The sequence below is a fragment of the Cuculus canorus genome, chromosome 1, assembly GCF_017976375.1.
Source record: "Cuculus canorus isolate bCucCan1 chromosome 1, bCucCan1.pri, whole genome shotgun sequence".
Taxonomy (NCBI): domain Eukaryota; kingdom Metazoa; phylum Chordata; class Aves; order Cuculiformes; family Cuculidae; genus Cuculus; species Cuculus canorus.
Window position 1 is genome coordinate 82,691,528 of NC_071401.1, and position 13,379 is coordinate 82,704,906.

Genomic DNA, 13,379 nt, shown 5'->3' on the forward strand with positions numbered 1-13,379 from the left:
GTATCTCTGTCTGTACTCTGACCCTATCTACATATTATCTTTATTCACATCTGTAATTGCTATGCATATATCATTGCTTGTTGCGTGCCTGTATGTGTTCAGGTGTAGTATCATAAAGAGGGTTATTCAATGTCTTTTCTCAAATGTTGCTTTCTCTGCAGCTATTAACAAACCTTATTAAATCATGAGCTGTAATTCTTAATAAAATTGACTTGTTTGTACAAGTCTCTGTAGTTTGTTATAACTGTTTCAAGGGATTAAAAGGGGAGTCTCTACTTCAACCAGCTGGGCTATATTTATTGCCTTTGTGACGTTGTTGAATTTAAGTGATTCAGAACGTGACAGGCTGGGTGATTATTAATTACCTTTGTGTGATTGTTACATTACCTATTGCATATGTAGCAAGCTGGGTGATTATCAATTACCCTTGCTTCATTTCTCCAGTTAAGTATTATGTATTTAGTACATTAATTATTCTTACAGGCTGGGCATCTTGCTCTTGCGACACCTTCATATTGGAAGAACTCTGGCTAGCAGGCTGGGTGAGATTTATATATTTTCATCTTTGCGATACTGTTAGGCAAAACAGTCAAACAGATTGATAAGCTTTCCTCTTGAAGTCTCGTACATATTTTCAAATTTACCCGCTCATGACATTAATCACACTGTCTCTCTTGACACATGACGATATTCCATACCTTACTTATTGCACATAATACAGTCTTGGTTTTGAGACAGATCTACTCATGTCCTTACAGCTTTTCCATGGGTTTGATACCTCGTTTTTCAGCCCCATTGATGTTTCCATAGGCCCTAAACTCTTCTTTATGGAAGATTTCCATCTTTGAGAACCCAGAATACTAAGAGACAAATAATTTTGTAGAACTGACTTCTGCTTGTAATTATTTTCCAATCCATTACTGTGCCATTGGAAAACAGTATCAGAAATTATTCATATTTTCTTTTGTGTCACAGATGAGAATATTGAAAACCACTGAGCTAAACCCAGATCTCTAGGTGACTTGACTGATAGTCATCCTTTCAGATGGGGATTGTTTTTCAGGTAATCCTGTAATTTAGGTGATATCATTCTGTCACATTACAATCCATCTACGAAAGGTTATATTTTATTTCATATAATGGTTTTTCTTAAGCCAATAATATTAGATCAAATGCTTTTAGAAATCTGCTGATATCTGTTCTTCCTATCAATTAAGGACTCCATCCAACAAAGAGTTTTTGGAAAAATATTGCCTTTGAAAACCAAATTATAAGCTACAACTTTTATTGAGATTCGTGTCAAAGTGATGACCCAAAAGAAAATTTAAAGTGTAAAAGGCATGAAAATGATGTTCAAAAGCTATTGACATATTTAGTTTTATTTCTCTTCATCCCCCTAAGGAGCTATTTTTTAGAACAGTTTTCCCAGAAAAGCAGGCATTATAAGTTCTCTCTGCAACAAAAATTATATGTTTTTTTCTCTGCAAAATGGAGAATTTATGATCAGTTTTGAAATATTTCACAAAAAAACCCCAAAGTATCCATGACAAAACAGGGAACTGTGCCACAAAAATTAAATTAAGAAAATATAGTCATGTACTCATTTCTGCGTCAACAGACCTGTTAAAAAAGTCCTTTGCAAGTGTTCTATGAGTATTATTGGTTGCTGGAGCTCAATTGCTTTATCAAGAACTGGCTCAGATAGAGGAAGAATAGATTTGCAGTCTTCTAAGCTATTCTGGGATACCCTTTGTTTATTTTTTTTTTGACATGAATATATGTAGCATACCTTGAGTGATTTCTGTCCAGAACTGCATATCAAGGTCAACATTGCTTGAATCTCAACTCTGTGTTTCTTAAGATCCTGAAGACTGTGGTGCCTCACCTCAGCCTTGAGAAGGAGTGCGAAGTCTTTATCACATTACAGAAATGGGGTCTGTCTGCCTGCTCCTGAGATCTCATCTCTTACCTCTACATGCCTCTTGCCCATGCCAAGGAAAACACTACCACTCCAATATTTCAGAGAATGTCCATGCCAGCCTCCTTGGGAAGGCACATAGAGAAAGGGAAGCAGTAGCAGCAGACTGCTGATTTATGGGACAAGAAACAGGAGCCTTGGAGAAGCAACTGATTTCTCTGCTTTGGTTTATATGCCTGCGATGCTACTGGCATTTTTGCTGCTTCAGTGGTATCACCAACTGTAACAGGAACACAGCAACAATGATCATATCCTCACAATCTTGTTTGTAGTTGCTAAATCCAATCCTATTTAATGTGAAGATTTTATCTGAGGTTTTACTTGCCATCTGGAGACTCAAGGAGCAGAAAATGGCTTACCGTTAATTATGAATATCTGTGAGAAACAGAAGTCCAATGACAAATTGTGCTGGCAACTCCCCTCCCACTGGTTGCTAGTACACATAGGTCATGCTCATTTTGTTCCCACAGAGTGATTTGTCTGTCATATTGTTATCAGCTTCTTTTATAATCACTTTTGGTTTTATAATATTTTCTGTTAGCTCATGTTTTAGATCATTAGTTCAACAAATAACCTGTAGTCCAGTAATGGATAGGTGTTGAGTGAACATTGCTCAACCAAGTCCTGACAGTGCTCCCTGATTTACTTTCTAAATACTCATTTAAAACACTTAAAGAAGTTAAGTGAACATGAAAATTGTTCTCAGTTTCATATTTTGTATATCCATGATCTATTAGACACCCACTCTGAGCTCCATCATCCTAATCAATGATGTTTTGCAATTTATTGTATTTTGTTACATAAAGAGATAAACACGCTTCCATTCTCCAGGTGTTATTGTAGCTGTTATCCTTCCTTGTATGCACAGCCAGTGACCATAGGAATAAGTTGATAGCAATTTCTGCTTAAAAATATTGACCTTTGAATGTCACTAATTTATTGATTTTTAAGTTTCTATAGAGTTTTATGTTGCACAAATGGGATTTAAATCACCTACTGACCTGTGTTTCTCTTCCAAAGTCTCAATAATTTTGGGGAAGAACTGGATGTGGGGCAGTCTTATTGGAAAGACTTTGTTTGGATATTGCTTAAAAGTTCTAATGCAAAGAACAATGTCCTTCATCAGCACTAATGGCCTATAGAGGAAACTCAGCTAATGATTACACTGGAAAAATGGTTATCTTATTATGGAAGTTAAAAAATTGAATAAGTATGCAGAGGCTACTGTAGTTATGTATTCTACCATTTCTTATAGAAACAGACGAAATACCAGGATGAATATTGAGGTGGGAGAAGGTATTCAAAGGCTGCCTGACACTAAGGTCCATGTCCCAGTTATAGGATCGTAGAACCCTTTAGGAATGAAAAGTCTTCTGAGATCATCTAGTCCAACTGTAAATATAGCACTGCCAACTCCATCACTTAACCATGCACCTAAGCATCACATTTACACATCTTTTAAATACATTCAGGGATGGTAACTCAACTACGTCCCTGGGCAGACTGTTCCAATACTTGACAACCTTTTACTGAAGAAATTTTTCCTGATATCCAGTCTAAACCTTCCCTGGTGTACCTTGAGGATATTTCCTTTCGTTCTGTCATTTGTTACTTGGGACACTCACTTCACTACATCCTCCTTTCAGACAGTTATAGAGAGTGATAAGGTCTCCCCTGAGCCTTCCTTTCTCCAAACTAAACAACCTCAGTTCCCCCAGCCACTTCTCATAAGACAATTCTCCAACTTTGTTTTCCATCTTTGGATATGCTCCAGTACCTCGATGTCTTTCTTGTAGTGAGGAGTCCTAATCCGAAGACAGTATGTGAGGAAAGGCCTCACCAGCACCAAGTACAGGGGGACGACAACTTCCCTAGTCCTGCTGGCCGCACCACTTCTGATAAAAACCATGATGCTGTTGGCCTTCTTGACCACCTGAGCACACTGCTGGGTCATATTCAGCTATTGCCCAACAGTCCAGGTCCTTTTTCCAATGGGCAGCTTTCCAGCCACTCTTCCCTAAGCTTGTAGCACTGCTTGGGGTTGTTAAGGCCCAAGAGCAGGACCTGGCAATTAACCTTGTTGAATCTCATACAAATAGCCTCAGCCCATCAGTCTGGCCTGTCCAGATTCTGGCTCTCAATATACAGGTATTGTTTTCCTTGGAAATTGTTGTTTTTCCCATTTGAATGGCTTTATGGAGTTGGACACAGTGGATAGTGTTCAAGAGAGTTAGCCATCCTCAAGTTACACAGGACATCTGTACCTACACTATATATATATATATAAATACAATACAATAAAAATATACAGAATAGATATAATAGATACAGTACACATACATATTGCACAGGTACCTCTGGGGGCTGCATGGATGTGTGATCCCACACCCAGTGCTAGACAACAGTTAGGTCTGTGAGCATCTCTAAAGCAAAACTGAGGGCAAAACATGGCTGGTAACTTCAGGCTACTAGGGATGCTCAGGTGGTAAACTACAGCAGAAAGGAGGTACAAAAAGCACGAATTCTCAGTTCTTGGCTTACTGCCTTTCATCTGAGACAGGTTTATCTAATTTCACCATGTAGAAAGGCTTAGGGTGTACTTGCACATCAGCTCAGGGCACAATTTACTACATTTTAGTAGGCCTGCCATCAATGAGTGTAGGATTGACAAGTCATTGACTCAACCATTTAATGAGCCCCGAGATCATGTCAAGAGGCTGATGGTGAAGGTGTAACTGATAGGAAGAGATCACTGCATTGCATTGCTTGCTATCACATTATGCCGTTCTCAGAACTACGCCATAGTCTGGATGATAAAATAGTAGTTTACAAGTCTAAGACTGAAGCAGCCCAGTGGACAAATGCCCTGCAGACCTCAGACACAACTACAAGATCACCAAGCCCAATAGACATGTACTGAAACAGAAGGTCTAATCATCTCGCCACAGCTGCACAGTTTCAGCATTATGTTGAATAGCGCTCAACTTTCTGTTGAGAAAGTCCTGTTTGAAAACATTAAAGAGCAGTTCTGCTTACCAAATATAGGCCCCTATCCATTGACTATAAACTGGATGGATGGATGGATGGATGGATGGATGGATGGATGGATGGATGGAGTGCAAGTGAGGGAATTTAAAGTCTTGCATGACACTTAAGTATGAGAGTGATGTAAATACTAGCCCACTTGTACTTTTGGAAAAAGAAGAAAATCTCTCAGACATAACATAAAATCCCCTAAGGTAGAATGAAGGAATTTTGATGTCATTGCAGTCATTGTCTGAAGCAATTTTATTTCATTTTCCTGCATATTTTCCTAATGGTGCTTGTTCATGCAGGTTAACACTGTAATTTCAACAGAACAGCATAATATTGAATTGGAGATTACTGAAGCCTTAAAAAGTTACATCTTCAGAACAGTCTACTGACTGAAATTTGTTTTGTTTGAAAGCTTGACTTCTTACAGCAGTTATTTCTATGTCTTGCCTTAAAATGTACCAATCATGCACAATTAGCAGATTCATATAAAGTTTGCTTGAACAACCTTTGTTCTCCTAAACCCATACAGCCAATTTAGTGGCTTTTCAGTGTTGAAAGACCAAAAAGCTGCCTTCCATCCCAGCTTCTTTTCATTGTTTTTAGCTATCACTGACAGTGGGAAACAAGCCATTAGAGATGGCAAATCTCCCTGTGAGGCATGTTTAGTTTAAAATGGATTTCTCTTGCAAGAAGGATGACACAGAAAAACATCTGAGAGACATTTGAAGAAGGAAGCAAACAATCCTGTTGTAAATCACCAAAGGCAAGTACATATTTTGAAAACTCCATCAGAGAAAAAATATATACATGCAAAAATTTCCTTTTGGTCTCCAAGATGAACAGCATTCTCTCCTCTTGGTCAAGAAGTTGACAAGGTCATGCCTTAAATTCATACATACTTAGAAATTGTATGTGCTTAGGCAAAACAGTATTCTTTTTCTGAGTGGAGGAAATTTGTTGTGTGTATCAGCTTTGAATGCTCAAGGGGTACCAGTCATGATATCCATTATTGTCAGCCAATAAATCCACTTGTTACTCCTCAGGGAATTTCAGTAAAAGGATGGAGAACTATTCTGACAGAGGGAATGCTTCAATGTAATGAAAAAATGCCTGAATTACCAACCTCCTGGCCATTGCAGCATATGGGAGGCCTTGCTTGTAAAATAGCTGTCTAATTTAGCCATATGTTACATAAATTAAGTCAATGATCACAGATAAAATATCAAATTTACATTTATATACATACAATATTTAGCAACACACAGGCTAAGAAAGAATGGTAAAAAAGCTGAATAGTCATAGTGGCCAAGTATGTTGAAAAAAAAACCCAACATAATTTATTTCAGGCATAAAATGACAGAACTTTTGCAGAAATGGCATAATGCGTTCTGCTCCCACTGGCAGAATATGACTGGAGAGAAGGGTGCAAAATGAATTCAATGCACTGTATCAACTAGCTATGCATTAGGTAAGCACTCAAACTACAGTCTGTTTTGTGCCTTAATTAGATACCTAAAAAACAATGTCTGATGTTGAGTATTTTCAGAGTTTCTGTAGTCTGTCAAGAAACTCAGCTTTTCCTTGTGAAATCAAGTGCAGTGGTGTTTTCCTATTTTTAAAAAAACAAATACGTATGGACAAGTGATGCTTGGCAAATACTAGATAAAAGACCCTTTCCAAAAAAAACCAAACTGATATCCTATCAAGGTGATTCTTTTTCTCACAGAAAATACTGAAGCAACTTTTCTGGTTTATTCAGTCCTGTTACAAGAGCTGCAAAATATTGCACATCCTACCTTGATTTAAGTCATGCGTAGACTTAAAAATTACTTATAACATTTTATGTGTAACCAAGTAGCATGCAGCAAAGTAACTCAGATCCACATCTTTAAACTGATTCTGATCTCACACTGACAATGTATCAGTGGAGACCCACTGGTATCAACTATATTACTTCTCTGATTCATATTGATACCTATTCAGTCAGGAAGACTCACATACAATCTACATAAGTAGATTGTGAATGACTGGATGTCATGCGCTATCCCGTTTGCTTTTGGCTACAGTACTAAATCAGTTTTCTAAAGTGCCACATATCTTTATGACTGACGATTATCTCCAATTATTCTTGTTTCCCCACCCCTGTTGGTTTTCAGGAATGTTTCACAAACATTATTGCAGTGGCAAATTACCATTGCTCTTTCTTGGCTACAAAAATAGAGCAAATGTTTATCACATTGTTATATGGCAGTACTGTGGTATAATCTCAGTGTTAACACAGGCAGGGAGATGCTGCACTGAGCAGGTAATTGCAGACTCAAGCTAGAGTTCAGAGCATATCAGAAGACATAGGGAAGTGTTTTTTCAGTCCTGAGGCCATTAAAACTGAAAGCTGCTTGAGAGGCTGACTGGGTTCATAGACAAGAGGTATAAGAATAAAACCACAAATAATTATCCACTGTCTTCTTTACAGTTGGCTGAAAACAGTGACAGAATGTAGGCCAAGACAGGACAGTAAGAGTATTTGGATAAAATTATTGAAGAGACATAGTCACTGGCCATCACTCTCTCGATTCTGTGCAGACTTTACTGGTATCAGTTGATTAAGTTATTGCTGCCTATTGATTTTGATTTTGCAAAAGGTTTTTTGAGTCATAATTTCAGCTGGATATTGTTTCTCATTTATAGCTACTTTTTGTTTGTTCGGTTGTTCTCGTGCTGAATACTTTTGCTTCACTTCTGCTTGTGCTCACCTGTAAGGGTTAGCGGAATTTGTGAAGGATCTTTGTCATGACAGAAGCTTGTGACAAAAGAGGTGGATATATTTTGTCATGCAGTTCATGTAATATCCTTTCTGCTTTGAGCACTTAGATGACACCCTCAGAATGTCAGTGTTGGATGTTTGTAGTTACCAAAGTCAGCATCAGAAAAAATACTGCTGTGGGCCTTCCTAGCTCTGGGAGACTAAAGTTGACCACATCACAGGCTGGTTGTAGCTCTAGACCTGTCTTGTGGAGACTGCTAAGCAATCATGGAAAGTGTGGCATGTTTTTGGAGGCTTCAGTAGCAGTGTCTGGTATTCTGCTGGAGACCTGCTAGAGTCCAGATATTTTCTTCTTCCAAAGATTCATCTGCTAGACTAGAAATTGAATTCCCAGAGCCTGAAGCTCTTCAAAAGAGTAAGGCACTTGGAGATCAGTCCTTTACCTAGCAGGAAGGCACATAAAGCTCCAGAAGATGATTTGGAAAACACACAGAACTATCTGTAGACACCGACCCTTTTCCAATGTGGTCCTCAAACAGAGAGAGCTGCAGGCAAGTCATAGGGAGGTCTGTGCTGAAGCTCATATAGGCTGATCCACAATCTCAACTGCAAGCAGTCTAGGCGGGTACACAGCACTACTACCAAGACCACTACATTTTGCTGAGCAGCATAGCATGGACGGACTTGTTTGGCAATGAAGGAGTCATCAATGGTGCTTAGCTGATCAGTTACTCCTGAAAGCAAGTGGCAACTCTCACATGGGCTAGGAGCTGTTGCCAGACTGACACTCGTAGTTCTGGGTGTAAGATAGAAACATATTCTGCTTCAGGTGGAGGAAGCAGAGTGGCAAAACTGACAGAAGAGTTGACTTTCTGCTTTTTGAAGATTCCAAAATTCATAAACTATCTGACAGGAATAAAAACAAATCTAAAAAACAGTGCTTAAATATAGAGGGGAGGAAAAATCCACTTTACACTTAAGCACTCACCTTGAAGCAGACAGGTTTCACATTCTCTGATAAGGTATTCACATTTGAGAGCTAACCTTCAGCTTGATGCACCTCCTCACAAAACAACACATTAAATTCAGTTCCCTGTCAAGGCTGTGAGAATTAATAATTTTTCCTCTTTTTCCTCAGTTTCATATGCCAGCCAAAGGAGTTTATGAAAGAGAATAAATATGTGAACATTCAAGCATACAAAAGAGAAAAGAAGATTAATTATCACAAAGTCAGCCGTAGCTTCATATGGCTCAAGTGGCAAAAGTCCTCATATGAAAGCCTGCAAGTCTTCTGCCAGATTCTTATGTATGCTAAATAGTTGCAGTGGGATTTCCAGGCTCAGCCTGAGTGTGATTACCTGGCACATGGTAGCATTTCTTTGCATGCCTGCTTAATGGTGATACCCAGCCCCTTCAGACTGAAAGACCTAAATATCTGTGTCTCATCACTACAAAGAAGAACAAGCACAAACAAATTAAAGATTCATGCAGGAAAACTGAACAGCTGCAGGGTATCCTCCTTAGTATAAATGACATTTCTGGTAATTCCACTGGCAGCATTTTTCTGTTCTTGATGCAAAGTATATACCGTCCACACAGAATCTATTTTGACAGAGGGAGGGGCAGCATCTCCATGCTTCCCTCAGAGGTGTCATTTCATCTCCATAGCGAAAACAACTTTTATTGTGTCAAGTGTGTTGCCATTTGCACTACATTTAAGAAATGTTTGGATCAACAGAATTTAAGATATTAAAAATGTAAAATAGAGGACAACCCCCAAGCGTGAGGAGCAGATAGTGGCCCACCTGACAAATTGTAGAGCCATGGGATTGATGTTAGTTAAATCTATGACAGCTATGGGCCTGCCTATATCTAGTCAGATCCTCGAACTTAATACTCAGTGGGCTCTGTTCAACCCATTGCATTAACATGTGGGATAAGTAGATTGCAGCTATAGGTAGGCATGCAGCTGTGTCATATAGGCCCTGGCCAAGACTTTTGTAGACAAATTATGAGCCTAACCTCCATTTTGTGACATCCCCATGTATAATTCACCTGTGCCCTTCTAATAGAGATGGTGAGAATTGCTGCAGATGGTGAAACCTCAGAAAATAGTCCTCAGAGCTGCAGTTCCCTCAAGCTCTACATAACTTAATGGCCTCTGGAAATATGTTCCCTTCCTCCAGGGAAACATAGCTCCTCAGGGTCCCTGCATGGAAGGTGTTCACTGCAGAAGGAGCTTCTGCAAAGGTGTTAATATGGCTCCTGGCATTTGTTAGAGTTTACAAAGGTGGTGTTTTCTATTGCAGCCAAACTAAAACTTCACCTGTAATTTACTTAGCTGTTGACGGTCAGGAAAATATAGAAAGCCTGTAGGCAACCGAGAAGGGCAACAAAAAAGGAAAGAATAATTCCAATAAGTGTTATCTGTTGGTAAACACTTATCTCAGACCTGAAGGTCTTCAGTAATTCAGAAAAATCCACAGATTGGACACTTAGAGCTAAGACAAGTGTAATGTGCTTACATATTTTTAGTACACAAGATGAAGAAGTTTTTACAGATAAAGCATTCTGTTTGCAAAACAGGGCATTTGAGAAAGCAGAAATGCAATGGAACTATCAAAGGGTGCACTCTAAACCTTCTGTAAAAGCAGGAAAAGAGCTACTATCTAATTTTCATCCAATTTGTTTTAATTCAAACACTAAATAAAAAACATTGATTTGTGTTTCAGGTAGCCCATTTGTTCTTGCTTCAAGCAGCCACTTTAGAAAACAGTTTTATTAAAAAGCCTAATCGTTACAACTTTCTGAACCCTTGCAGCTTTTGATTTATTAGTAATCTTGGCTCTGCAATAGGAAGTATATTCCATCTGCATTTAATGACCTTAGGTGCCTGCTGTGATAAAAACTATAGCAAAAATTCAGTGCCACCCATTCACCCCTAATATTTGCACAAATTGTCTTTGCCTGGAAAGGAAATGCTCTTTTATTTTGTTTTGTGCTTCTTCACCTTCTTCAGGAAATGAAAAGCATTGGCTTTCCTGGCAGTACCGATTAAGTAAGCAGGTTTGTGGAGAATTACACAGCATCCTACATTTTAATCTAGTTGCACGAAGCTATAGTCCTGTGGTGATCCCCAGTATGGGTTCCGCTGTTTTGTAACTGCAGAAAGTGGCAGAGCTGATCTGCTAGAGGCACTGTATATGATAATTGCATACAGGTTAAGTGTTTTACAAATTAGCAGTGCTTCATCATCCACTTTCTTTTTTCTGCCTTTTCAGGTTGGCAAATAGAGTGTGCTGAAGGTGACTTGTCTAATCTGCAGCAGCTGGAACATCCTGTCTTCCCCACACAAGAGTTTCCTGTCATTTTCAAATGAAGCTTATGGAGAGAGCTATTGTTCTGCGAGAAGTGACACACAGCACCATGGATTTTGTCAAGGAGCAACTTAATTTCTGCTGATGTGTTTCTTATAAGACCCCAAGGAAGTCGTGTTTCATGTCTGTCAATAGTCAGTGCAGAGCAATGAGTGGTCTTCTTTTTCATCCACAAAAAAGGAGCAAAGACAAAACAGCCAGGTGTTATTCTGGCCCTTCCTGCCTCCTGTTTGGCTCTGGATTCATGCAAGTGTTGAGGCCTTTTGAACACTACCCCTTGCCCTGTATGCCAGTGATAAGACTTTCTGTAAGTGGTCAAAAATTCATGTTAGTATTTATGCACGAGGCTCCTTGTAGGTGCCACTGGCAACCCATGACCCTGAAGACTCCTCAGTTTCACCCCATTCAGATAGCAAAACCTTTGGTTTCACCTCTCCTTTCAGTAATGACTACTATCCCCCTTCGTTTCTACTATCAGGGCAGGCAGACCATCGGAGCCCTGACTATGCAGGGGAGCTCAGCACTGAACTCAAGCTTAAAGCCCAGAAGCATTCCCTGAGTGTTTTTCTGTGTCTCCTGGGCCTACAGCCCTGCCTGATGGCCATGCTCTGAGCATGCTCAGACTAGCGAGGGAGGAAGAGATGGGAAGAACTGGTCAGCATCTTACACAGACTGACCTGTCATTTGAGGTGGAGCTAAGGATGACTTGGCTTCCTAGCCACCTGTGGAGTGGGACTCCATATGCATCTCTGAAGAGAGTATTCAGGTACAGGCTCAGTGTGTTCCTGCAGAAACAGTGTAGTCAGGGCTGAACATCCATCCCAATAAGCACAGTCACTTAGCAGACCCAGTCCCCTGTTTCCCATTGACCAGCCTTCTTTCTGTGAATGTTTCTTACTCTTGGCACATCCCAGAATGCCAGTGTTCTAGTATATTCATTCATTACTTGAGGGGTTTTTTTCCTTCTTTTTTTTTTTTTTCTCCCCTCATTTCAACATTAAAATAACAAGTATCACTATACATGCTCAAAATTGAATAATGAAGAGAACACAGAGAGAACAGGACTGAAAAGTGTTGAGTTACTACTAGTATGGCATCACTGACTTGGAGGATAAAGTATCCTGATGGAGGAAGAGCTGCTTGTTGATGTTAAGAGGGCATCCCTCCCTCAGCTCTGTGCCCTGGTTTCTGTGGTAGCAACATGGTCACTTGAGCCAAAGGGGTGTCCCAGAATGAGCAGACCTTAGGCTGGACAAGCAGAACTTACTATATGCCACTGTTACCTCTGCCCTATAACTCAGATGTAATCTAGAAAGAGTCTTCTTTTCCAGTAGGTAATTTACTCTTTCTTCCCATTTTTCATAGATCAGGATCTGATTTCATGTTTTTACTTTTACTAATTTATTTTTTGTTTTATAAAATTAAAAATGAGGCAATATTCTGTCAGAACAATTGTTTTTTACAATATTATTTCTGTCATATTGAATAATTTGCAGTTTTAGCTAATTTGTTGCCTCCCTGGAAAGAAGTTGTAACAATGATTTTGCAAGATGTTTTCTGTTGGCATACTCTTCTTACCAGCATCACAACTTTCCAGCTCTGTTATGCCTGTCTCCCACCCCATGCCTTTTGTCCTTGAGGAAAAATGTGAAGATCAAATAATAATGAAAGTGCAGAGAGAGATTCAGGCTTTCATTCAAAGCAAATGATAGGTTAAACCTGAGAGAAAGGGACTCAATGAGCTCTTGATGCTTTCAGAAAACAAAGGAATATTTTTTCTGTGCTTTTTTCCCATGGTCTGGTAAGAATGATGTGGCCATTTTGATCTTGAAAAGGTCATCTGTTGGACTGAAACACAAAGACAGGTGTTTAAGGTCTGCCTCTCCAGCCTATTTCTTTTTCCTTCCAGGGAACAACAGTGATTTAGCAGAAGAAACCCTGTGGTAAAGAAAATCCCCTCTACCAGTCCAATATTCGGCTATCCACAAAAGGTCATAACCCGTATGGCAGGCTGGCATAGCCCAGCTGAACCTATGTTAGGGCAGATTCATCTAGTTTGGCAGCTGCTTTTGCAGCCAGTGTCCCAGGCTGCTAGGGTTGCTGAAAAAGCAATGCAGAACTGCCACAGCTTGTACCTAGATGGCGGATATAAAATTGACACTGATGGCCGCACTGCACTTTGTAACATAACTGCATAACTTCTTGCCCTAGGAGTGATCACTTC